This window comes from Cavia porcellus, unplaced genomic scaffold (assembly GCF_034190915.1).
Source record: "Cavia porcellus strain 051 isolate PalLab524CR breed Dunkin Hartley unplaced genomic scaffold, mCavPor4.1 scaffold_31, whole genome shotgun sequence".
In the NCBI taxonomy this organism is placed as follows: domain Eukaryota; kingdom Metazoa; phylum Chordata; class Mammalia; order Rodentia; family Caviidae; genus Cavia; species Cavia porcellus.
The window spans coordinates 28,234,496-28,257,420 of NW_026947514.1; the positions used below are offsets into that span (position 1 = coordinate 28,234,496).

At 43.3% G+C, this 22,925-nt stretch overlaps 1 long non-coding RNA gene across 2 annotated transcripts; it reads right to left on the reverse strand.

Annotated features, from left to right (window-relative positions):
- Positions 1 to 1,821: 1,821 nt before the first annotated feature.
- LOC106028173 (uncharacterized) lies at positions 1,822 to 22,256 on the reverse strand. Of its 2 annotated transcripts, XR_010044759.1 has the most exons (6): positions 22,080 to 22,256; positions 21,648 to 21,711; positions 12,142 to 12,246; positions 9,142 to 11,781; positions 4,038 to 4,157; positions 1,822 to 1,975 (listed from the first exon to the last, which is right to left on the reverse strand). It is a non-coding gene; the product is annotated as an uncharacterized LOC106028173 (long non-coding RNA). The 2 variants fall into 2 exon arrangements; XR_001201784.3 differs by lacking the exon at positions 1,822 to 1,975 and having other exon boundaries at positions 2,305 to 4,157.
- Between the last annotated feature and the right edge of the window lie 669 nt (positions 22,257 to 22,925).

The following is a 22,925-nucleotide window of genomic DNA, read 5'->3' on the forward strand; positions in this document are numbered from 1 at the left end:
GCAGCATCTCAGACAAATGTCTAAACTCTGGGATCAGACCTTGAAAAGCAGCTAGAAAGCAGTTGAGAATAGTAGATGAAACCAGAGATTCTATCTCTCTGACTTCTTATTTGTCACTGGACCAGTCATACAGACTCTTGTCTCAATTTGCTCAACTCCAAAGTGACTATCTTTTTTTTTTTTTTTCATGGTACTGGGGATCGAACTCATAACCTTGCGCTTGCCAGACAGGCGCTTTCACAACTGCGCTAAATCCCCAGCCCCAAAGTGACTGTCTCTCTATTTATCATCAGAAGTATTCAGAACCTTAATTAATATCAAGGGAAGAGTTTGTAAGCCTCATAACATGAGATCTATCATTGAAAGGCCATGCTATTATCATGGGCCATTTCCTTTCATCTCCATGTTTTCTTAACTGGATCAGTTTTACATTTCAATGTGAGTTAGTATGCATCACTATTATTAAGTTGAATGTTGAATTTCACTCCCCAAAGAGTTTTTGAGTTCAATAATGGAAAAAGATGAAGCATACATTATTGCAGTAATAACACCCTCTCTCATGAGTTGTCATTTCACAAGAATCTTAAAACAGGACTTGGGCAGAATTACAGTTCAGAAGAGAGCCCGTCTGAGAAGAGGCCTGTACATTTATTTCCCTTTTCTCTTTCCATATTTCATTCATGAGACTCCAGTAAAAGATGAGACTGAGCGTCACACAGGTACAGACACTCCTAAAATAACAGGCCCTGCTCCACAACCCTACGAGGCTCCTCTCACCAACACTTTGATGCCCCAGGCAGAACTTGCTGAATCCTGACTCCAGCCAGTTCTCATTTCCTTTTGTCACAGGCAGCTGAGCTAGTTAGAAATATTACAGGCAGTCAGACAGGCCTAGGCCCTGGAAGGAGCCGGCACAGAGGACCGGAGATCTGGTGACCTTGGGGGAGACTCACACCTCTTGCTATGGGCCAAATCTCACGACAGAAGGCAAAAGAAATGCAAACACACCCTTAAGTATAATCCTTAGGGATTAAGTCTGGATCAACTCAAGAAGCCAAAAGCCACCATCCCGACCCCCATAGGAAGAGTCACTGATCCATAAAGAATGCTCATTTGCTCCATGACTCACTTCCCCATTTGTTCCCGATTTGGTCAGTTTTACCTGAATAATTTAACTTCTTGGTTGACCATAGCTCTGTCCCACCTCATGCCCATCTGCCTTGCAGATTCCCAGTTTTCCTCCCTTTAGACCCATCTCATCTCATGGTTTAACCCTATATAAATCCCTAGAAAATACAGAATCTTTGGCAACCCACGCTGGATCCCTTCTGTCTCTCTTTCAGACAGAAGCTTTCTTTCTCTCAATAAATATTTCTGCTCTTAACCTCTGTTATTCCTAAAATTCATTCTTCGATTTTAGAGAACACAAACTTGAACCAGACATACAGTAGGTTGAGAGTTTTGTTTTCCTATATCACTTTCTGGATGCCAAAGAACTAGTAGCTAAGAACCTGTGGTTTAAGACAGGGCCTCACTATGCAGTCCAGGCTGGTCTCAAATTTATGATCCCCCTGCCTCAGCTTCCTGAGTGCTGGGATTATAGATTGGTTGCACTACAAGTAGCTAAAACCTCTTCAGTTTCCATGTCCCATTGGTACTCTACACACTCCTCCTAATGTGGCCAGAATTCAGTCATAAATATTACTTCATCCATATCTATATATCTATTTATCTGTTGGTCAGCAGTTCAAACTCCTTAACATAAAAAGTGAGATTTTCTATTCAGACATTTTGCAGCAGAGAAAAGTACACCAACAACATTTCTTTAATAATTATTTTGTGGGGCTGGGGATTTAGCTCAGCGGCATAAGCGCCTGCCTTGCAAGCAGGAAGTTGTGAGTTCGATCTCCGGTACCGATAAAAAGCAAAAAGACAAAAAAATAATAATAATAATTATTATTTTGCCCAGAGTTACCTGTTGGAAAAAGGAAATTACAAAAATGTAAAGAATTGAATTAGTATGACTTATAGTAAAAAGTTATAATTTATTAGAATATTCTATTTTATTAGAATAATTTATTAGAATATTATATTTTTCCAAAAATTAAATACATTACATGTAAAAACACAAGTTTACTTCAGAAATGAAAGGGAAAAATAAAAACAAAACCAAAAATAATAACAAAAAATAAAGGGAAGATTTCGATAGGTTACATAAACAAATAACTTAGCTATAATAAAACAACATAATATAGCTGATTCAAAAGTTGTTATATCCAAGAATGAAAATCTCTGGAAGAATAGTTTCAAGTTGTTATATTTTATTGTAAAGAGATCATAAAACTTTACTGCACACTGCATTAAATCAATGCTACATAGCAGTTATAAAAACATTCCCCGAGCTGAATATGGTGGTGCATGTCTATAATCCTAGCATTTGGGAGGCTGACACAGGAGGATAACCTAGAGTTTGAGGCCAGTTTGAGCTACATAGTGAGTTCCCAGCTTGATCCTGTCTCAAAAAACCCAGAAGAAAAAGAAGAAGGTGAAGATGAAAACAAAGATGAAGGCAAAGAAGGAGGAGAAGGAGAAGGACAAGACAAGAAGATCAAAAAGAAGCATCCCTGGATTGCACATGGCACTATTTTTAAAGAAAAATTGTATCGTATAATAAAGAACTTGGCCTTTGTCCTTGGTTCCTGGGAAGGAGAATTGAAATCTTTGGAATGTCCCAAGTAACAGAAGTGTGTTTTATTCATGAGTTGCTTGGATCAGAACTGAGTTTATACTGAGGAGACAAGAGGACCTGGGATGGGAGGTTAATCATCAGAAAAATTAGCCCTGTTCTTAGAGGGTTCGTACTTGGAGCTACCATGATCTCAATGGGACGTGGGCTGGATTGGAGAATGAGCGAAATCAGGTCAAATGCTCATATCTATCATGCCTCACCAATAAAACTCCAGTAACAACTCTGGACACTGAAGCTCAGTGTAGTTTCCTGGTTGTTTAATACTTGAATGTGCCAGGAGGGTGACATGTCCAGATTCATAGGGAGAGAGGATGAAAGCTCTGTATTTGGATCTTCCTAGGCTTTTCCTAGTATTTCTTTATTGGGCTGTTCCTGGTTTGTATAATTTATCATAGAACTATAGTCTTAAGTATTATGCTTTCCCTTTTTTCTCTTTTTTTGAGGCACAGTCTCACTATGTAGTTCAGGCTAGCTTTGAACTCACTACATAGCCGAGGTTGGCCTCGAACTCATGGTGATCCACTTCAGCCTCCCGACTCCTGGGATTACAGGAATGCACCATCATCCCCAGTTTATAGTGCTTTCTTGAATTTTATATCATTCTAACATATTATCAATCCTGAAAGGATCATGAGATCCTCCAAACCTACAGCCAGCCAGTTAGAAGTGCAAGTGGCCCCGGGGCCCTTTGAACAGCTTTGTGGAGGACTAAGCCTTTAACTTGTGTGCTTCCCCTGGATGTTAGCACCAGAGGTGAATGTCAATGCAGTCAGTGAGGTTGAAGCAGAATAAAGAAATGTTTCCTTTTCCTCTCTTCACATCGTACACGGATCATTCTTACACACTGGAAGGATCTCCTTTACTGGGGCCAGGTGGGGCTGTGTCTTTCTCATGAGTTTCCCTGTGCTATACTTGCTTCATAGTAAGTGTGCATGTGAATCCATACAAACATCAGATTGGAATGCATATTAAAGTTGACTAAACACAAGTTTATCTTTTAAAATAAGACTAAAGTTTAGGTACTTTTATTTAGTTAAACTAAAGTACTGATTTTTAAGCTGTCCTCACATAGCAGGGCTTGGTGGCACATAATCCCACCACTCTGGAAGGCTGAGGTGGAATATCACAAGTTCGATGTCAGCTTGGGCAACTTAGCTACATAGTACGACCCTGTCCCTCCCCCCAAAAAGTGCTAGGGATGTAGCCCACTGCAAAGGCCCTGAGGTCAATCACCGTACCCCCGTGCCCCATCCCCCCCCCACAAAAGCCTTCAACTATTAAAACTAACCAAATACTACTCATTTTTTTTCCTCCAAATATCAGTAGAGCCAGGTGTGGTGGTGAGCACTTGTCACCCTATCAGCGGCTGAGGCTGGAGAATTGCTTGAGCCTGGATCACAGCAACCTCCTGTCTCAAGACAAAAATAAAACAGTCAGTAAAAGACTACAAAAATGGTATCAATGTCTTTCAAAAATGAAAATTACATATATAAGCTCCTTATTTATCACATCTCCTTATTTATATATTACCATCCCAAAAGAGATATTAAAATATTGTGAAGGGCTCAGTGGTATAGTACTTGCCTAACACAAAAAATTTGGGAGAGAAAAAATTAAGTAAACTTACTTGACTAGCAGATCAATTTTGGGCTAACATATCACACAAAATTTATAATAATAAACTAAAAACATGAACTATGACAAGTAACATATAATCATATACTTTATGAAAAGCATAAATACAGAGCACAAAATTTAGCAGTTTCCCTGTCAAAGAACAATCATGCAATTGGGGAAAAGGTCAGTTTCCTCGAACAATTATTTTGCAGTATAGGTAATTGTTTCACGCTCTGTTTCAGTGTTTATTATGAGAAAAAGTTTTATAAGAGACGTAGAGATTATATAAAGGTAGTTGAGGATTGTGTTCAAATTATCATTTAAGTGTCTGTGTAGAATGGTGCTATGATTGTTCACAGGAAGAACAGTGTTCAGAATTATGTTGTGTGATGTGGGAGATCAAACCAGGGCCTTGCACATGCCAGGCAAGCGCTCTACCATTGAGCTACATCTCAACCTAGGGAAAATAAAAATGTACCTGGAGTCAGAAAAGGTTTGTGAGGGGATTCAGAATATGCTGCCCCAAATATGCTATTTTGAATGTTGATTATTTTGAGTTAAAAGAAATTAAGAGTCAGCCAGGAAAAACTTCCTGGCCAGGCATTATGGTCAGCCCGAACTGCATAGCAAAATCTGATCTAAAAAAGATTAAAAAAAAAAAAAAAAAAAAAAAACAAGAAACCTACTTCCTATTTAACTGTCTAAAATAAAGTATAAATTTCCCTTTTGTAATGGAAATTGACACTTAGAACGGAAACTGTTATTAGTAACATTATCTATACCAGGAAGAAAGCTGCAGTCCTTTGAGACAACTTTTAACACCTGAGAGATTTCCAGCCCCAAAACAAGGCACTCCTTATTCACTATCAGTTTCCTCCCCACTAACTTTCCCACTGCGTCTCTCCATGACCGCCCCAGAAGTTCCAACCCCTGCTCCCTTCTGTAACTGAAGATGGTTACATCTCAAGCATCTGTTCGCTTCCCGGATGCGTATCTTTGAGGGACTCCTGTATGTACATACATAATTAAAATGGGTTTTTCTCCTATTATTGTTTTTTTCTCTCTATTATTTGCCTTATTTCAATTTAATTTGCAGACGAGCCAAAGAACCGGTGAGAGGGAGGCAGCTTTCCTTCCCTACATTCACTAATGTGCATGTGAACAGCACGTATATAACACAAAAAGCAAAGACAAGTTCTTACTGGTTATCTAATCACAGCTGCATCATTTTCCACTTTCTGACATTATTTCTGACATTATTAATAAACATGGCTCTAAACATACTTCTTTCAGTTGATTTTCACCATCCCACCAACCTGAACCCAAAATCCATTACACTGTCTTTACAATGATATCTTTCGACAGAAAGCACAGTGCCACTGAGAAGGCGTGGCAGGGCGTGTGGGAGGCAGAGCACGTACCGAGGGTAGGAGGAGGAAGTGGGATGTAAAATAAAACCAGGAGTGAAAATAAAAGGAAAGGGCTGTCAAGTGCAAGTAGTCTATCACACAACACGGGTGCAATTCCTTGACAGTGGTACGAAACCACTCTCAGGGAGTGGCGAAGCTACTGTTTTCAGGAAGTAGTTAGAAAGGATTGCCAAGAAGTTGACCACTGGACATCATTTTGAGGAACATTAAATGACAGATACACAACAGACAGGCAAAGTGAATAGATAAACACATGAGTAAAGACATAAGTATTGGGGCTGGGGATTTAGCTCAGCGGCATAAGCACCTGCCTTGCTAGCAGGCGGTCGTGAATTCGATCCCCGGTACCAATAAAAATGAAAAAGACATAAGTATTTTTGTGCATTAGAAGTCACATTGTTCTGAGTAAATTATCAAGAATTTCAGAAAGCAAGAAGAAACTTGTGTTAAGTAGCTCTATGGGGGACAGCAGATGCTCGTGATGACACAGTCTTCTACATTGTTCTCCGGGTTCTGTGGTGTCTGCAGTGCTGCAGCTGCTGAGGCCCTGGCTTAACGCTTAGCACACGCAGGTGGGAAGTGCAGAGCTCATCTCTCCTATTAAAAACCAGCACGAAAGTTACCACTGATGGAATGCCCAGAAGCTTCCAGCTCTTGCCTCTGACTTCTCTGATTAAAGCCAGCCTTGATTCTGCAGCTTTAGTCTAAACTCACACATCTGTCTAACTTTGTCCCAAATTCAAGTTGTTTTTATGGTTCCAAGAGGTCACCCTCTGTGGGTCAAGGAACCAGTGGCCCTGCTTGGGAGATCCACTGAGATTGTTTTTTCTTTAATTCATCTTTTTTTTTTTTTAATCTTTCTCTCTCTGTGTTTTGTTTTTCTTTTTGAACTGGGGGTCGAACTCACGACCTCGTGCTTGCCAGGCAGGCACTTATGCTGCTGAGCTAAATCCCCATCTTGTTTTGTTTTTTGAGACAGGGTCTCCCTGCACAGCTCAGGCTGGCCTTGAACTCAGTATGTAACCCAGGCTGACTTCAAACTCATGTCAATCCTCCTGCCTCAGCCTACTGAATGCTGGGATTACACGTGTGTGCCACCACACTCGATATTTTTCTACACTTTTATAGGGGAGAAAAGTAATATCTTCTCTGGCCCATTTGCTAGGTTTATGGCCGAGACCCCTATAATAAAAGACAGATTAACAGCCAGCCATAGTATAACAGGCCTATCATTACGGCACTCTGGGAGGCTGAGGCAGGAGGAACACAGTTTGAAACCCGCCTAAGCAAATAGCGAGACTGTCTCAAACTAAAAAAAATAAAAGGGCTTAGGATGGAGTTCAATGTGAAGGCTCAATCCCCAGTACTTAAAAAAATGGAAAAAAAGATTAACAAGAGAACAGCACCCGATTTTAGCAATTTTATTTAATACAAGTTTTGTGTGACGTGGGAGTCTTCAGAAATTAATACCAACTGGGGGTTTAGCTCAGTGGCAAAAGTGCCTGTCTGGCAAGTGTGAGGTCATGAGTTTGATCCCAGGTACCCCCCAAAAAAAGAAAGAAAAGAAAAGAGAAAACCAGAAATTCATGCCTAAAGACTGCTTTTGGACAGTTGTGCGGAAATATGATTGGAAGACCAATGAGGGTGTGGTCTCCGGTGGTGACAAACTGAGAGGAATTTAGCAGGGCCTGTTGGTTCAGATTCTTCTGGTTATCTCTGTGTCTTCAGGGGTAAGGGCACGCCTTTCCCCTGGAATAGGGTGAGCACCTGTCATATGGGAGTGGCTGTGAGAGCAGACCTTTCGAGGTCTTCTGGCAGGGGCAGGGGCAGCGTTGCCATCTCACTTCTGTTTTTATTCTCAGTTTCCAAGGTGCTGTGTTTGGCACTGTCTTTCCTGTGCCCCATTGTTCCTGTCACTTGTAATTTGCACGTCTGCCTCACTGAGCGGTCCTGACCTCTGTCAGCCTCAAGTGTCTGGTTGACTGAGTGGCTGTGTTATATGCTGAAGCGAATATAAACCACAGCAGTTTCCACAGTGGGGTCGCTACAGCAGGGGTGCTTGCCAGGCCCACAGACCCCTGCAACACTGCTTCTGGCAATGAATGGCCTCATGTTCCCAGCGGGTCTCCTAGCAACAGGAAGCCTCCCGCTGGCACCAGGGCTTCCCTGGCCATCACCTCTGCACAGCTGGGAGAAGCGGCCAGCCGAGGGGAGAGGATGACAGCAAGGACAATGCTGGCCTCCAGCTCTAACAGTTGTTACCACTTGGAGTCCTCATCCAAATGCAGAGGAAGGAGCCCTCTGTCAGGGCAGACAGAGAGTGTTTTACAGATGAGTGCATGGAGGCTTGCTTTCTCTATACTTTCTCTTTCCCTTCAGACTGGAGCTTCATACATTATTGCCTCAGAGAAGGTATATGAAAGGGCAAAAGGCTGGGAACCATTGTGGTTCTGTTTTCTAAGTTCCAAGAAGAATGCAGAAAATGCCTGGTTAGAAGGAAAAAGCTCACGGGTTTTACAGTGAAATGACTTTAAGAAAGTTGAGGACAGGTTCCCTTCAGTCTTAGTTTCCTGGCAGGGCCCCAGGGAGGTGGCAAGCAAGTAGGCCATTGAAACAAGGGTGTCACCACATCTGAAAGGTCTACTGAGACAGAAACAGTGTCTATTTCAGTGGTAACAGTGACAGAGGGACACCTACAACTTGGAAGAGTATGATCATGGAGTTTTCTCAAAGTGGGAAACATTAGGAATGACCAAAGTTAATTAAGCATTTTTGCCAGCCTGTCAGAGTGGGGTGCAGAGACAGAAGCGCCACTGATAGGGAAAAGAATGAACATGATGCTCTGCAGGTCTGACTGTGCGGACTGAGGTCCACCAGGAGAGTGGGAGTCTCCAGCTAGCACCGGTGGAACTACATTTCCCAGAAGTCTCTCTGTGACATATGAGTTAGGTTTGGCAAAGGTGTGTGTGTGTGTGTGTGTGTGTGTGTGTGTGTGTGTGTGTGTGTGTGTGTAAAGGAGCAGCTCTGATGCTCTGAAGGCCTCTTGCAACCTCACAGTCCTGCTGGCTCTCCTTCTTGATATGGGCAGCAGCTGGGCCCACATCTCTCCGTCTCTCCCTGGACTCCTATATGATGCTTCCAAATAAGTAGGATAAGTGTTGTTTGTGTATAAGATGCTGCTGACGCAGATCAAGGAAAGCACATGATTATAATCCAAATAATCTGAGCTTCATTTCCTTCCTTAAAACCTACGTCAGCGCTGCATCCTGGTTGAAAGGAACACAAATCAGACTCCAAATAGCCTTTGCAAGTACCAACAGCTGAGTCAATTGGGAAAGGCCCTACCGAATCCAGCACACATCAGGTTCTCTGCCCCAGAGTTCCATCTTAAGACCGTTGTGCAAGTCTTTTCTTAGTTTTCCCATTGTTCCGGGGACCCTCTTCCACTTCTGCCTGCCACCTGTGTGGCGTCACAGGTCTCAGTAAGTTTCCCAGAGAGGTGGAGCTGGGGAAGAGAGGGACAGTGGGGAGGCTGATTACACAGTACTTCAAAGACTGTTGTTCCTGTCCCATGTGAAAATTAGTTATTTAAATTGACTGCAAATTCAGCCTCTGCCTCTTCACTAAGAAGCCTTCTCAGAGAGAGAAATAGCATAGAAGTATAGTCTATCTACCACTAATTACCCCTTGCTGCCCGCCAGAAGCCAATGCCGTGTCTTGATAGGTATTTTAGGGAGGGTTGCTGAACACCTCCCACCCATTAGCAGCAACACTCTGTATGATGGTTTCACAGCTGGTACAGACAACGTGCCTGTCCCCTGGTGAGGCAGGAACTTCTCCATCTGCCCAGGCACGACCGTCCTCACGTTTTTTTTAGGAAGCACCTGGTCTAGATTTAAAATCTAGGCTAGTAACAAGGGCTTCAGAAGGACCTCTAGGTCCTCTTCCGTTTTATTCTCTCTGGCCCTGAAGTACGGGCATTGTTTATGTGGTTGATATACTGCCCAAACTCCCTTTCCTCTGCTAAAGGAAGAAAGTCCTTCTTTCGAGGGAAGAAAAAGCAGGCTTTACGTCATTCTCAGAGCAGCCTCGCTTGCATTGGGATTCAGAAAACGGTGCTCCAGAGCGCGGTGCTTTGATGCACCGAGTGCTGAGAACTGGAAAAGCAATCTCAGAGCCAAGGGCTCACAGACCTTCTTCTCCCACAGGCTGTCTCTCACCTGCCTTTCTTTCCTGGCACAGGGAGGGGCTTTCTCCGCAGTCCCTTAAACTGACAAAGGGAAATTCTTCCAAAAGGAACACATTTGTTCCGAGCCCCTCCCCATAATTTCATCCAGTGGAAAAGATAAACTCGCAGGAAAGAACCTTAGAGTTGACACCACAGCCAGACCTAGAGGAATTTTGTCTCAGGCTACTTAGTGTGTCTTCTTGAGGCTCATTCAAAGGAGTGAAATAGGGTTGGGACTTTTCTTCCTGTTTGTAATATATCTCTGTGGATTCTGACTGTACACATTATTTTGTATTGTGCTTCTTTCCTTCAACATTGTACTTGCCAGAGTCAAACAATTCATAGGGATTGCTGTAGGTCACTCATTTTCACTGCTGTATTGTATTCCATCGTACATAAATGCTACAATGTGTTTTTGTGGTCTATTCTTGATAGTTGTTTATAGTTCAAGCCTGTTATAAACAGTACTACCAAGAACATTCTTGCACAGAAACTCAGGTTTCTTCTCTATCTCCTCTTTCAAAACTTGCTGCTGGAAAGGATCATAAATTCACTCTTGCTAAGGTATAAATGACCAAGAAAGATGAGTAGGCATCCTCTCCAAATAACCATGAGGAGCTATCCAGTGAGCTGACTTCTGATCGTAGATTTTTAATTATCAGGGGGCTGATAGGAGAGAAATCCATTAAGGTGAGCTCTGTAGAAAAATATCACATGATGTTTATGCCATGAACCGAGAAAACTAAACACATACAATCCCACAAACCAGCCAAGGTGTGATATTCTATTTAAAATTGGGCATAAGAAATGAAGTCCCTACAGGGCATTGTGGCACATGCCTGTAATCCCAGCCCTGGGGGAGGCCAAGGAAGGAAGACCTCAAGTTCAAGCCCAGCCTGAGCAATTTAGTGATCTGTTGAGACCCCAGCGTGGTTCATGCCTATAATCCCAGCACTTGGGAGGCTGAGACAGGAGGATCCCTGCGAGTTTGAGGTCACATAGTACATACTGAACCCAAAACCAGCCTGAATTACACAGGGTGACCCTGTTTCAGGGAAAAAGGCAAAACCTGAGAAGTCACTTCTCCAAGAATCACTCATCAATTAATGGCTAATTAACCCAACTGGTGCTGGAGTAGTCAAAAAGAAACTCTCCAGGACAGGCACCTGCATTTCAACCCCAGGTGCATCAGCCACTAAGTTATCTTTTCTCACCCTCATTTCCTCTTCTGTAAAATAGACACAATGATAGCTCTTACCTCACCAGGCTGTTGGAAAAATAAAACAAGGCAGTGACTGAATCACATTTCATGATGTGCGTGCCATATAGTAAGTGCTCAAACAATATTTGGTAGCCTCCTGCTTATTTTTATATTTTTTGAGGCTGACCAAGTGTTCAGGTCAGTGGGGGTGTGCCCTTGAAGGAGACTGCGGAATCCTAGCCCCTTCCCTGCCTCTTCTTTGGCTTTTTGGATCTGACATCAGCACGCTCTGCTTCATGCTGCCTGCCACTGGCCCTGGATGAAGCTGCTAGTGTTCCAAACCCCCACACTTCAGCAGAGCAATTCGAGGTGATTTCTATGTACTTGTCCAGAAGGTATTCAGAGTTACTGAGCCAATTATCTAGTGGCAACAAGCTCAGTCATGCAATTTTTGTTCACTTAACTTGCCTCCTGTTTGGCTCTGATCTCTTCCTCATCTTCTTCCTGGGATATCATTCCAAGTCAGCCACTGTCACCCCAGTTCTTGTCTCAGGCTCTACTTAGGAAGGATACAAACTCAATTGTACTCTTATGGCAGCTGAAATTCAAGAAACCAAAAACCTAGCTCAGAGTCGTTAAAAATATGATCAAATTGGCAACTAGAGATTTTTTGGGGTGGGTGAGTGGGTGGGTACCAGGAAACGAACTCAGGACCTCACACTTGCCAGGCAGGTGCTGTGCCACTGAGCTACATCTTTGGCCCCAACTAGGAATGTTTTTGCAACATAAAATTTCAAGAATAGAGTCAAGATCATAGCAAAAGGTAAATGTACACAGATAAACCAGTTGAATGTGGACAGGCATATGAATAGAAGAGAAAACCAAGAATATTAGAAGACAATGTAAGCAAATGTACTTGCAGGACCACACACGAAGTTGTTCATTGCAGTTTGTGATAGAGAGTCAGGGATTCAGGAACTCAATACCAGCAGAAGGGATGTATCTCAGATGCATACCAGGGCTGTGGGTAAAACAGTGTTAAGGAAAGCAATCAGAAAGAGGAACAATATCAGTTATTTAAATATACTGCATATACAAGGGGTGATCAAAATATATAGTAAATGTTTAAATTTAAACATTTATTACAATGAAAGACACATTACCATCAATCTCCCTAAAAATACTCCTACTCACTTTTTTTTATTTTGAAGGGAATAAAACAAAACAATAAAATGGAGCAAAACAAAAAGTGAGAATAATATTGGATTTCCAAAAGCAAGACAGAACGCAATCCCCCATAGTTGCTGTATTAAAATTGTTATCTTCTATTAAACAGATGCTTAGACTACCAGATTTAGGAGTGTTAATCTGTTTTTGTGCCTCAGTTACTATCATCCCAGCCTGTGTCCCTCTGAATCAACTGTTTGCCTCCCAGAGTAGGGTGGAGGTTTATTGTTTCCCAGCGAACGTGCAGGCTGACTCACAGGAGGGGCTGATTGTCTTCTTGGGTCTCCTCCCAACCCACATGGCTGCTGCTGGCTCTCGAGTCCCACTTATTTGAACATACTTTATCCCATCATTTTTGCTACTTTCTGCAGCATTTCTGCAAGTCCTCTTTTGTGAGCATCTTTCCAAGGTTCAATTAAAAAAACCCATGAAGGGCCAGGGATTTAGCTCAGTGCATAAGTGCCTGCCTGGCAAGCATGAGGTCATGAGTTCCATCCCTGGTACAAAAAACAAAACAAAAACAAAAAAACCCCACATGACTGCTGCTAGTAAGTGTCATCCTTTGGAAAAGTAGTTTCGTAAAAACATTATAGGGGTTCTCATCACCTTATTTGCCAGATCTGGAGCAGTGTGACTTCTGGCTCCTCCCCAAAATCAAAATGACTAGGAAAGGTAAACCTTTTGAATCAATTCAGGATATCAAGGCAGCCATGACACTGCAACATAATACAGACTCTCAAAAAGGAGGACTTGCAGAACTGCTTCAGAAAGTGGCAAGAACTGAGATAAATGTATTTGAAGCAAGAGGGAGAATTTTTAAGGGGATTAATGATAGTGGTTTTTTTGTTATGTTTCAGTTTTTGGTGCTGGAAATCGAACTCAGGACCTCACATTTGCCAAGCAGGCATTTACACTGCTGAGCTAAACCCCTGGGCCCCAGTGAGAGTGTTTTTTTACCTTAAACAATTTTTTAAAATTTAAACATTTACCTTACTTTTTATCACACCTATATAAGGAAACATACAAGCACTATAATACCTGCCGAACACAGCATAGTGATTGCATAGAGAAGACAGGAAAGAGAGTGGGAAATGGGGGTAAAGGGAATGAACAAACAGAAGAGGCGCCTTCCAGGGCCTGGTTATGGTTGTGGACTATGGACTGAGTGTCTGAGGAGCACGATTGCTATGCTTTGTCCTCTGCGAAAGCTCACGTTCAAATGTAATATTTGTTTAGAGGCAGGATCTTTAGTGGTGAGGATTACATGAGCTCCTCAAGACAAAAGTCCTGTGGTTGAATCCTTGTGGTTTTCTAAATAGAGGGAGTGGCCAGGTGTGGTAGCACATGCCTGTAATCCCAAGCACTCAGGAGGTCGAAAGTTCGAGGCCAACCTGGGCTCCGAAGTGAGTGCAAGGCCAGTCTGAATTAGAGGATGAGCCCCTGTCTCAAAAATAAATACAAGCCGGGCGTAGTGGCTCACGCCTGTAATGCCAGCACTCAGGAGGCTGAGGCAGGAGGATTTTTGTGAGTTCAAGACCAGCCTGGGCTACAAAGTAAGCTCAAGGCCAGCCTGAAGTGCATAGCGAGACCCTGTCTCAAAGACAAAAAATAAATAAATACGATTTAAAAAATAAGAGGAAAAAAAATAAATAAGAGAAAGGAGGCATCTCACACATGCATGTGCACACTCCCAGTCTCTCTTTACGTGCCACTTCCAGTGCCGCTTCAGGACTCTGTCGGCAAGAAGCCCATCTCCAGATGCAGTCCCGCAATCTTGGACCAGAATTGTGAGCCAAAATAAACCTCTTTTCTTTAAAACTTACCTCATCTGTGGTACTGTGTGGGTAGCAACAGAAAATGGACTAAGGCAGTGATTAACACAGCTCTTTACCCCTGGGGTCCAAAACAGACCCAACAAAGAAAGAAAATGTAGGAAGATTATGTGTAATCTTTAAATCAGGGAAAGTCTCTTAAAGTACAAAAACGCATAAATGATAAAGGAAACGTGACTGTATGAAAACAGACATTTGTAAGGATGTCAAAACAGGATTTTAATAATAGCTACAATTTGAAAACAAACTGTATCAAGAGGGACATGGTAGGCCGGATGTGGTGGCTCACGCCTGTAATCCCAGCACTCGGGAGCTGAGGTGGAAAGATCGTTGTGAGTTCGAGACCAGCCTGGGCTACAAAGTGAGCTCAAGGCCAGCCTGAACTGCATAGAGAGACCCCGTCTCAAAAAAAAAAAAAAAGAGGGAAATGGTTAATGGTGGCCCATTCATACCAGAAAATGTTCAGGGGTAAAAAGAACAACGACAACAATAGCAGTAACAGCTACAACAAGCCGAGACAGACCTACAAGTGGAGCACCAGGCCAGAGTGTAAGGAGGCCTTTCTGAGGGTGGTGTGGGGTTTGGGTTGCTCGCCTCCACCCGGACTCTCTGCCTGGATATATCAACAGGTGAAAGAAGCAGGGTAAAGAGCAGCAAGGACAACGCGAAAGTTGCACTCTAACAGATGGTGGAGGAACACAGAAATCTACCTGTACGTCCATACATAAGTAAATACTAGGAATACATTCTGGGAAATTAAAAGCATATGTCTTTTTAAAGTGTGGAGGAAACATGAGACGATTGCTACATGGGTAGCTGCTCTGACGCAGGAATTCCAGAACAGTTTTGAGAAGCGTTTCGGAATTCTTCCCCACCATCTCTCCAGGGTCCTTGCCGAGGCAGAGACGCTCTGCGCCAGACGCTGCACTTTCCCGAACTGGCCAGCGGGGGGCAGAGGCGCCGTGAGCCCGCTGCCCTGGCACACTGCCCCCACCTGGAATTTAGGGCTGGACCCGCTTCTACACCATCAAAGGCTGCTTATTTTTAAACTGGATATTTGTTTATATTTTTTCAGAGTAGCAGAGTCAAATATGTGCTCTTTGCTGCATGTTCTTAAAATTCTGAACGTGCATTTGAGTTCAGGGTAAGGACCTTAAGGAATTACCTTACTTCATTAAAATTGAAATAAAATATATTCCTATTAAGGAAAATTTTTTTTATAAAACACAAAATGGTAAAGTTTAGTTTTATCACCCAGCGGAATACTAATGTATCTCTTTTTATACTGGAACGGTTTATCAAAAAGAGCACCATAGAATACAGTTGCCCCATTCCAACAAGCCAACCAGATCTCCTGGCTTTTTTTTTTTTTTTTTTTTTTTTTTTTGCAGGAGCTGAAAGAGTAAGTGAAATTTGCTATTCTAAAAAAGAAATTTAGGCTGGGCGTGGTGGAGGATACCTGTAATCTCAGCTACTCGGGAAACTGAGGTAGAAGGATATTGAGTGTGAAACCAGTTTGGGCAACTTAGCAAGATCTTATTTCCATGTGCAAAATAAAAAGAGCTGGGAGTTAGCTCAGTGGTAGAGCACCCCGGATTTTATCCCCAATACCGAAAAAAGAACACAAGAGAAAAAACACTTAAATACACATTGTTAATCCAGTTATTTCTATGAAAGCACCCTAACACCCAGTGAGATGGGCTGGACCTCCTGTCGCTGTGTGGGCTTCAGGTCATCCTGACTACAAGGGCTAGGCACTTCCATGAGCAAATTTGGAGGAGGCCAAGCTTTTCTTTGCATCCACTTTTCTAAATGACTGTTGAGTTTTGACCACCAAGAACTGACATGCTCTCTGATCCTTTTTGTAGGTGTCCACCCATAGTGACTTCCTGGATGATGGCGGTTATTTCTACTTATTGGGTAATAGGAGATTGTCACAGAGCAGCCTCAAAAGTCTTTGGGAAGGGCCATGGCTATAGCTCAGCAGCATAAGCGTGTGCTTGGCAAGTGCAAGGTCCTGAGTTCAATTCCCAAGATGCCAAAAAGAAAAGGTCTCTGGGAAGAGTTACCGAGCTGTTCCTGTATACTGTGTGGGTTGACTTACTAGAAAGACTTTTGGATGACTAGATTTTAGTTGCTTCTCCCTTTGGGAAGGTGATTATCTCAGTCTAGAAATTTATAAGTTTAGCCAGGCATGGTGGCACATAACTATAATCTCGGCATTCGGGAGGCTGAGGCAGGAGGGTACCACTGTGAGTTTGAGGGTTTCTAGGCTACATAAACAAGTTCAAGATCAGCTTGCACTATATAGTGAGACCCAGTCTCAAAAACAAAAACAAAATTTTTTAATAAATTTAGCCCTTGCTAACTACATTATTTGGGAGGTTTGGTTTAAAAAAAAATAAAAGAATGTCTTCTTATGCAAAGATGTATCAGGTTTACATTATCTTCTTTCTGGTTCTATTCTTACAGGTGAGTTAAAGTTAAATTTTAGGAAACTTAGCCAGATGCAAAAGAGAATCTAAATTTTTTTTTTAAAGTTAATTTGTTTGTTGTTTTGGAAGGGGTTCAAATAAATGGAAAGTTGAATTTGCTGACAGATACGAAAGTAAATATATAGTACCATCTGGTGACGATCAGTAGCCATACAAAACTCATGCCCAAAGAAACTAAATCTAATTTTGCCACCAATTTACAAAGATTATTGAATGCAGGATTCAGAAAGAAAATGTGGTATCATTTGTTCAAATGAGGATTTCCAAACCAAACGTCTTGGCAGACAATGGGTCATACAATGACTGAACTGAATAATCAAAACCACAGAACAATAAACCACTGATGCAAAAGGTCTCTGGGTGGTCAGTCTTCTGGAGAGGTGACAGCTTGCCAAATAGCAAGGCCCCCTTGGAAGAATCCTGCATTTGTTTTCCTTCTTAATCAGGATTGGGGTCAGACTACCCTGCTTTAAACCCCCAAGCTTCACTCTACTGCGTCAGCACCCAGAGTGGCTCTCACTTTGGCCTGTGGCAGGACACAGGCTAATTGGAGGGTGGGAAGCATATTTGATTATTTATATGTTTGGTTTTGGCATGATGGAAGCCAAAGGTTTCCAGAGGTATGAATGTCTGTCTCCTAGACCTAAACACAAATGACTTCATTAAGGTCGTGGCTGTTCTCATTGTTGAAGCAACAACAGAAAATGATACCAGACAAACCTGATGTAAAACACATTTGCCCTTGAGAGACCATAGCGGAAAATGAAGGGGAGAAGGTAGCGGCTAAAAACCGTAAACTCTCAAAACGAAACAGAGCAGTAAGTCTTCATGATCTTGCATGCAATATCACATCAAAAGTACAAATGACACTATCAGAGTTAGAGACCTGTTTTTCCTCTTGTGGTACCCAGGGCTTTGCGCTGAGCTATATCGTCAGCCTTTCTCTATTTTTAGACAGGGCCTCAGATTTCTCAGGCTGTCCTCAAACTCTAAAAAGGTGGAATTATAAGCATGAGCCACCATACCAGCTCAAAATTAAAGCCTTTGAATTTCAAAGGACAGTACCAAGAAAGTGAAAACACAATTCACAGAATGGTAAAAAAAATTTGCAAATCATATAGCTGGCAAGGGACTTATAGGATGAATTTGCAAAAACATTTCAACTCAACATTAAAAAGGCAACACACCAGGCAGGTGCGCACCTGTACTGCCAGCACTCAGGAGGCTGAGGCAGGAGGATCTCTGCAAGTTCAAGGCTTGCCTGGGCTACATAGTGAATTCAAGGCCAGCCTGAACTGTGTAGTGAAATCTTGCTCGAAAAGACCACAAAAAAAGACAAAAATTAAATTAAATTGAGAAATTTTTTTTTTTAATTTAGAAATTTTTTTAAAAGGTCAATCTTTTTCCTTCAGTACTGAGGATTGAAACCAGGGCCTTGCACTGAGCTACATCTCCAGTATTTTTCATTTTTAAGTTTTTGAGGCAATGCTGTCCTCAAAGTTGTGATCCTCTTGCCTCGGCCTCTGGAGTAGCTGGAATTATGGGCATGTGCTACTACCCAGCAACAGCTCAGTTTTTTAAAGAACAAAGAAATAGATATGTACATGCTCCAAAAACACAGGACAACATAGCCAGCACCAGTAGCCAGCAGGGATATGCAAATCAGGACTCCAGTCAGATCCACTTCAAGTGCGCTCGGATGAGTATAATGAAAAATATGCTGTAATAACAAGTGCTGGCAAAGACACAGAGAAATTCGACCTTCATCTATGGCTAGCAGGAATGCGAAATAATGCAGACTTTTGGCAGTTCCTCAATGAGTTAAACAATTAGGTCTTTCCCCAGAGATAATACCCAAGAGAAATACAAACATCATATTCTCACAAAAGCTTATATATGAATGTTCATGACACCATTACTCAATATGGCCCAAAAATGGAAACACCCCAAATGTTCACCAGGTGTTGAAGAGATAACAAAACGTGGTATGGCATTATTATGGAATATTATTCAGCCATGAAAAGAGTAAAGTACTGATACAGGCTACGCCATAGATCAGCCTTGAAAACATTGTGGTGTGTTTAGGTTGGAGCTGTGGTCCAGTGACCGAGCATTGCCTAGCATGAGCAAGACCCGAAATTACCACAGAAAAATAAATAAATAAAATTGTGCTATGTGAAACACATCAGACACGTGTATTATTCAGTCACTTTTACACAAAGTATCTAGACTAGACAAATCCAGAGGACAGAAAGTAGAAGCCAAGGGCTGAGAGGAAGTGGGACTGGAGAGTCTGTTAATGGTTATGGGACTTCTTTTTTTGAGAGTGATAAAAATATTCTAGAATTAGGTAATGGTGCTGGTTGCGCAACTCTGTACACATACGAAAACCACCATACTGCACACTTTAAAGGAGTGAATTTTGGGAGATGTGAACTCTATTCTAATAAAGCTGTTAAATAAATAAACAAGCCAGGAGGGACTGAAATAAAGAGAATCCCAGACTGCCTGGGCGCCTCTTTCAGATGAGTGGGGGCCTGGAGGTCCTAGTCCGGAGCTGGGCGGAGGGACAGGCCCTGGCTTGCTCCGGCCTTCTGATCGAGGCGTAGGTGGGGAGAGGCGCCCACAGGCGGAGGTGTAAGCAGCGCTCATGAGGCGTCACTGCTCAGGGGGGCGCCCCTGGTAGGTGGCAACCCATAAAAGCGGAGACAACAAGAACTGAGTGAGAGAGAGAGGCGGGAAGGTGGAAACAGCGATTTCCGGAGGAAAAGGGCATACAGCCTTTTCCCTTGTGCCGGGGACTGGTCAGTCATTGTGTCCTGCCTGCGCCTGGGGACCCTGCTCAGGGCGTCCTGCGCTCTGGGCCAGCTCCACAGAGCCAATTTTATTTTATAGCAGCAGGTGTGAGCAGGGTGAGAGCTGTTAGATGCACCAGGGAGGAACTTTCCAAGAAAGTAGAAGTCCTGTCTACCGTTTCCAAAGCAGTTTTGACCTTCACTTTACTCAGGAAGCTTGTGTGCCTGCTCTCTGCTAGACCTGGGAGAGAAGGGAGGAAAGCAGGGAGCAGGGCAGGAAGCAGGGTCCCCAGACTCAGGCAGGACACAGGCACCAGCCAGGTGACGACCTGAGTCTTTGATTCTACTTGGACCGTGCATCCTGTTTTAATTGTACCGTGCTCCAAAAATGCCTGTGAACTGAATTGTGCTTTTCTCCTCCTTCCAAAAAGGATGCATCAAAGTCTTCACCCAGCACCTCCCATCTTGACCTTATTTAGAACTAGGTCGGGGCTGAGGATTTAGCTCAGTGGTAGAATGTTTGGCAAGCGGGAGGTCCTGGGTTTGAGCTTCAGCACCAAAAAATTTAAAAATGAAAAAAAAAAAGAAAAGGAAGAGAGAAGAAAAAATAGAAGTAGGTCATTGCAGACAAAATTCATTAAGAAGAGGTGATGCTGGGATACCTTGAACGCCCTAACCCAGTATGACTGTGTCCCAAGAAGACAGCCAAGACAGACGGGGGCGCGCAGGCAGGGGTCCTGCAGCGCCAGCCAGCGTGAGGAAGCAGGAAGAGGGAAGAAGGGCCCCCCTGTGACGCTCTCACACCTTGATCTCGGCTGTCAAGCCTCCAGGATGGTGAGACAATACACGCCGCTGCCGTGTCCTGTGGAGCACCCGAGCAGCTTGTGGAACCGTGTTGTGGCAGCCCAAGGAAACCACCAGGGCCTCCCGAAGCTGAGGTTTTACTAGCTTGCTCAGAAACCCAGTCTGCAGTCCATTGGAAGGGTAGAATTTCCCCACTTGTTTCTACTTAAATACTTTCAAAGCCAGGCATGGTGGTGCACTCCTATAACACCACCTCCTGGGAGGCTAAGGCAGGAGGATCCCCGTGACTTTGAAGTCAGTCTGGGCTACTAAGTGAGTTCAGGGCTAGCCTGAATTATATAGCAAGACCCTGTCTCAAAATGAAAACAAAAACAAAACAAACAAACAAAAATACCAGAAATCTTTCATTTCTGTGTGTGGTGGTACACACCTGTGATCCCAGAATTTGGGAGGCTGAGGCAAGAGAATTTCCACAAGTTTAAGGCCAGCCTGGGCTACATGCTGAGTTCAAAGCTAACCCAAACTATATAATGAGATCCTGTCTCAAAACAAAGCAAAACATCAAAATAAAATGTTTTCATTCCCCAGGTCTCTGGGGCTGTTCCTGAGAATGCTAGAGTTTCCAAGCAGAGCCTCGATCTCACCCTGGTGAAATGGGCCCAAGTCTCCTTGAAAACACCTGGAAATGCCGGTCACAGATCTTGTGAGACTAAAACAATAGGAAAATTGGGATTGTTTTCTTTTCTAGTTTTTTTTTGTTTGTTTGTTTTGTTTTTTTGTGGAGGGCCAGTTTAATAGGGTCTCACTAAGTGGCTCAGACTGACTTTGAATTCACTATGTAGCCCACACTGGCCTTGAATGGGTGATCTCCCTGCCCCATCCTGCTGTATCCTGGGATTACAGGTTGTATCCCACCATGCCTAAATTCTTTTTTTAGTTTTTAACAGATATTGCAAAATTTATACTTCCATAGCCTTTCTTGTTCATTCATTCCAACAGATCTTTCCAAACAGGGTGTGGTGGTTCTTACCTGTAACCCAGCTACTCAGGAGGCTGAGGCGGGAGGATCTCAAGTTTGAGGTTAGTCTAGGCAGGTTAGCAAGACTCTAGCTTAAACAAAACACAACAAAAAACCACAAACAACACACACACACTCACAAACAGCACAGCTACCTCATATCAATGGCCCCTGCTCTCCCTGTGCCCCATGCTGTGGTGCCCCATGCCTCTCTGGTGTGCCCCTCCAGTCTGCTCCTGAGCAGTACTCACTTGCCTACAGCATATGCAGCTTCTGCCTCTGAAGGACGCTGGGAGTTCTTGGATCATCCAGTATCTGGGAAACAAGATATATGATTAATCAGGAAAAAAAAAAAAAGACAATCTTTGTTTTTCTCCCTGGAAACCTCAGGGGAAAAAAAATCTCAAAATATTTTAATAACAATTCCAATGGAATCCGTTCACAGCTCATAGGATGAGGCTAGGGAACAACCATGTCAGCCGGACATAAAAACTGATTTTTACATCATGGTCATATAAGGAGACCCTTTTGACTCAAGCCCAGGTTCTCACGTGACAGTGCTTTTTCTCATCTTGTGTCTCTGTGTTTCCTGCCCTCCAGAGAGAAGCGGGGGAGGCAGCCGAGCCATTGATCTCTTAGTTCTTCCTCTTGAGGAAATAGATGGTGACTGGTACAGGACTCACATCTTTTAGATCTGACAATTGTCCCCAGGGTGACATTCGGTTGCCTTCATTCTGTTTCCTGACCTGTCCGGGGCTCTGCTTCCAAGGCTGTCATCTAATTGCCATGTGAGGCTCCTCGTCACAAGGCAGGCAGCCCGCAGACACTCACCAAGCCGAGCTGCAAGTGAAAACAGGAAGCAGCCTGGACTTTCCATCCACAGAGGGAAGTGAGTGTCTTGAGATGCCTGAGAAAGTGGCTCTGGTGCTTGTGCCAGTGAGTTGGTTTCTAAGTCCAGGGCATGCCTTGGTGTTGCATGCAAATGTCAAAGTTTGGTGCAGGAGGCAATCACACATCTAACAAGTGTCTGTGAAGGCTGCCATCTCTGCAGAGGAGAGAGATTCATTCATTCATTCACCAAATATGTGCGAAGTGACAGGCACTTTGATAGGCAGTGGTAAGTCTAAAGCCGGAAGGAAACCATCTCTATCCTCCAGGGGCTCGTGGTGGGGAGACAGATAAACAGAATCTGGCCTGAAGGTAACCGTGACAATCTGAACCACTCTGGTGAGTCTTGGAGGTCTGTACCAGCATCCAAGTCACCCCACTCCAGAGCGTCCCATGAGTGGACTCAGGATGGGAGGCATCTACCAGGAATCACCATCAAAGCTCCCAAATCACTCCTCCTTTCCGAAATGTCTCCACCTCTTCCCCAAAGCTCCTCTCACATTGAAGTTATTGCATCTCAGCTCCCACCCCATCCCACCCCAAAAGCAGGATCTCAGCTTTTTCCTCCTCCCCACATCACCCTGTCTTAGCAGAACACACTTGACCAGGTATCTCTCAAGAGTGCCTTTGGACCTCACCGG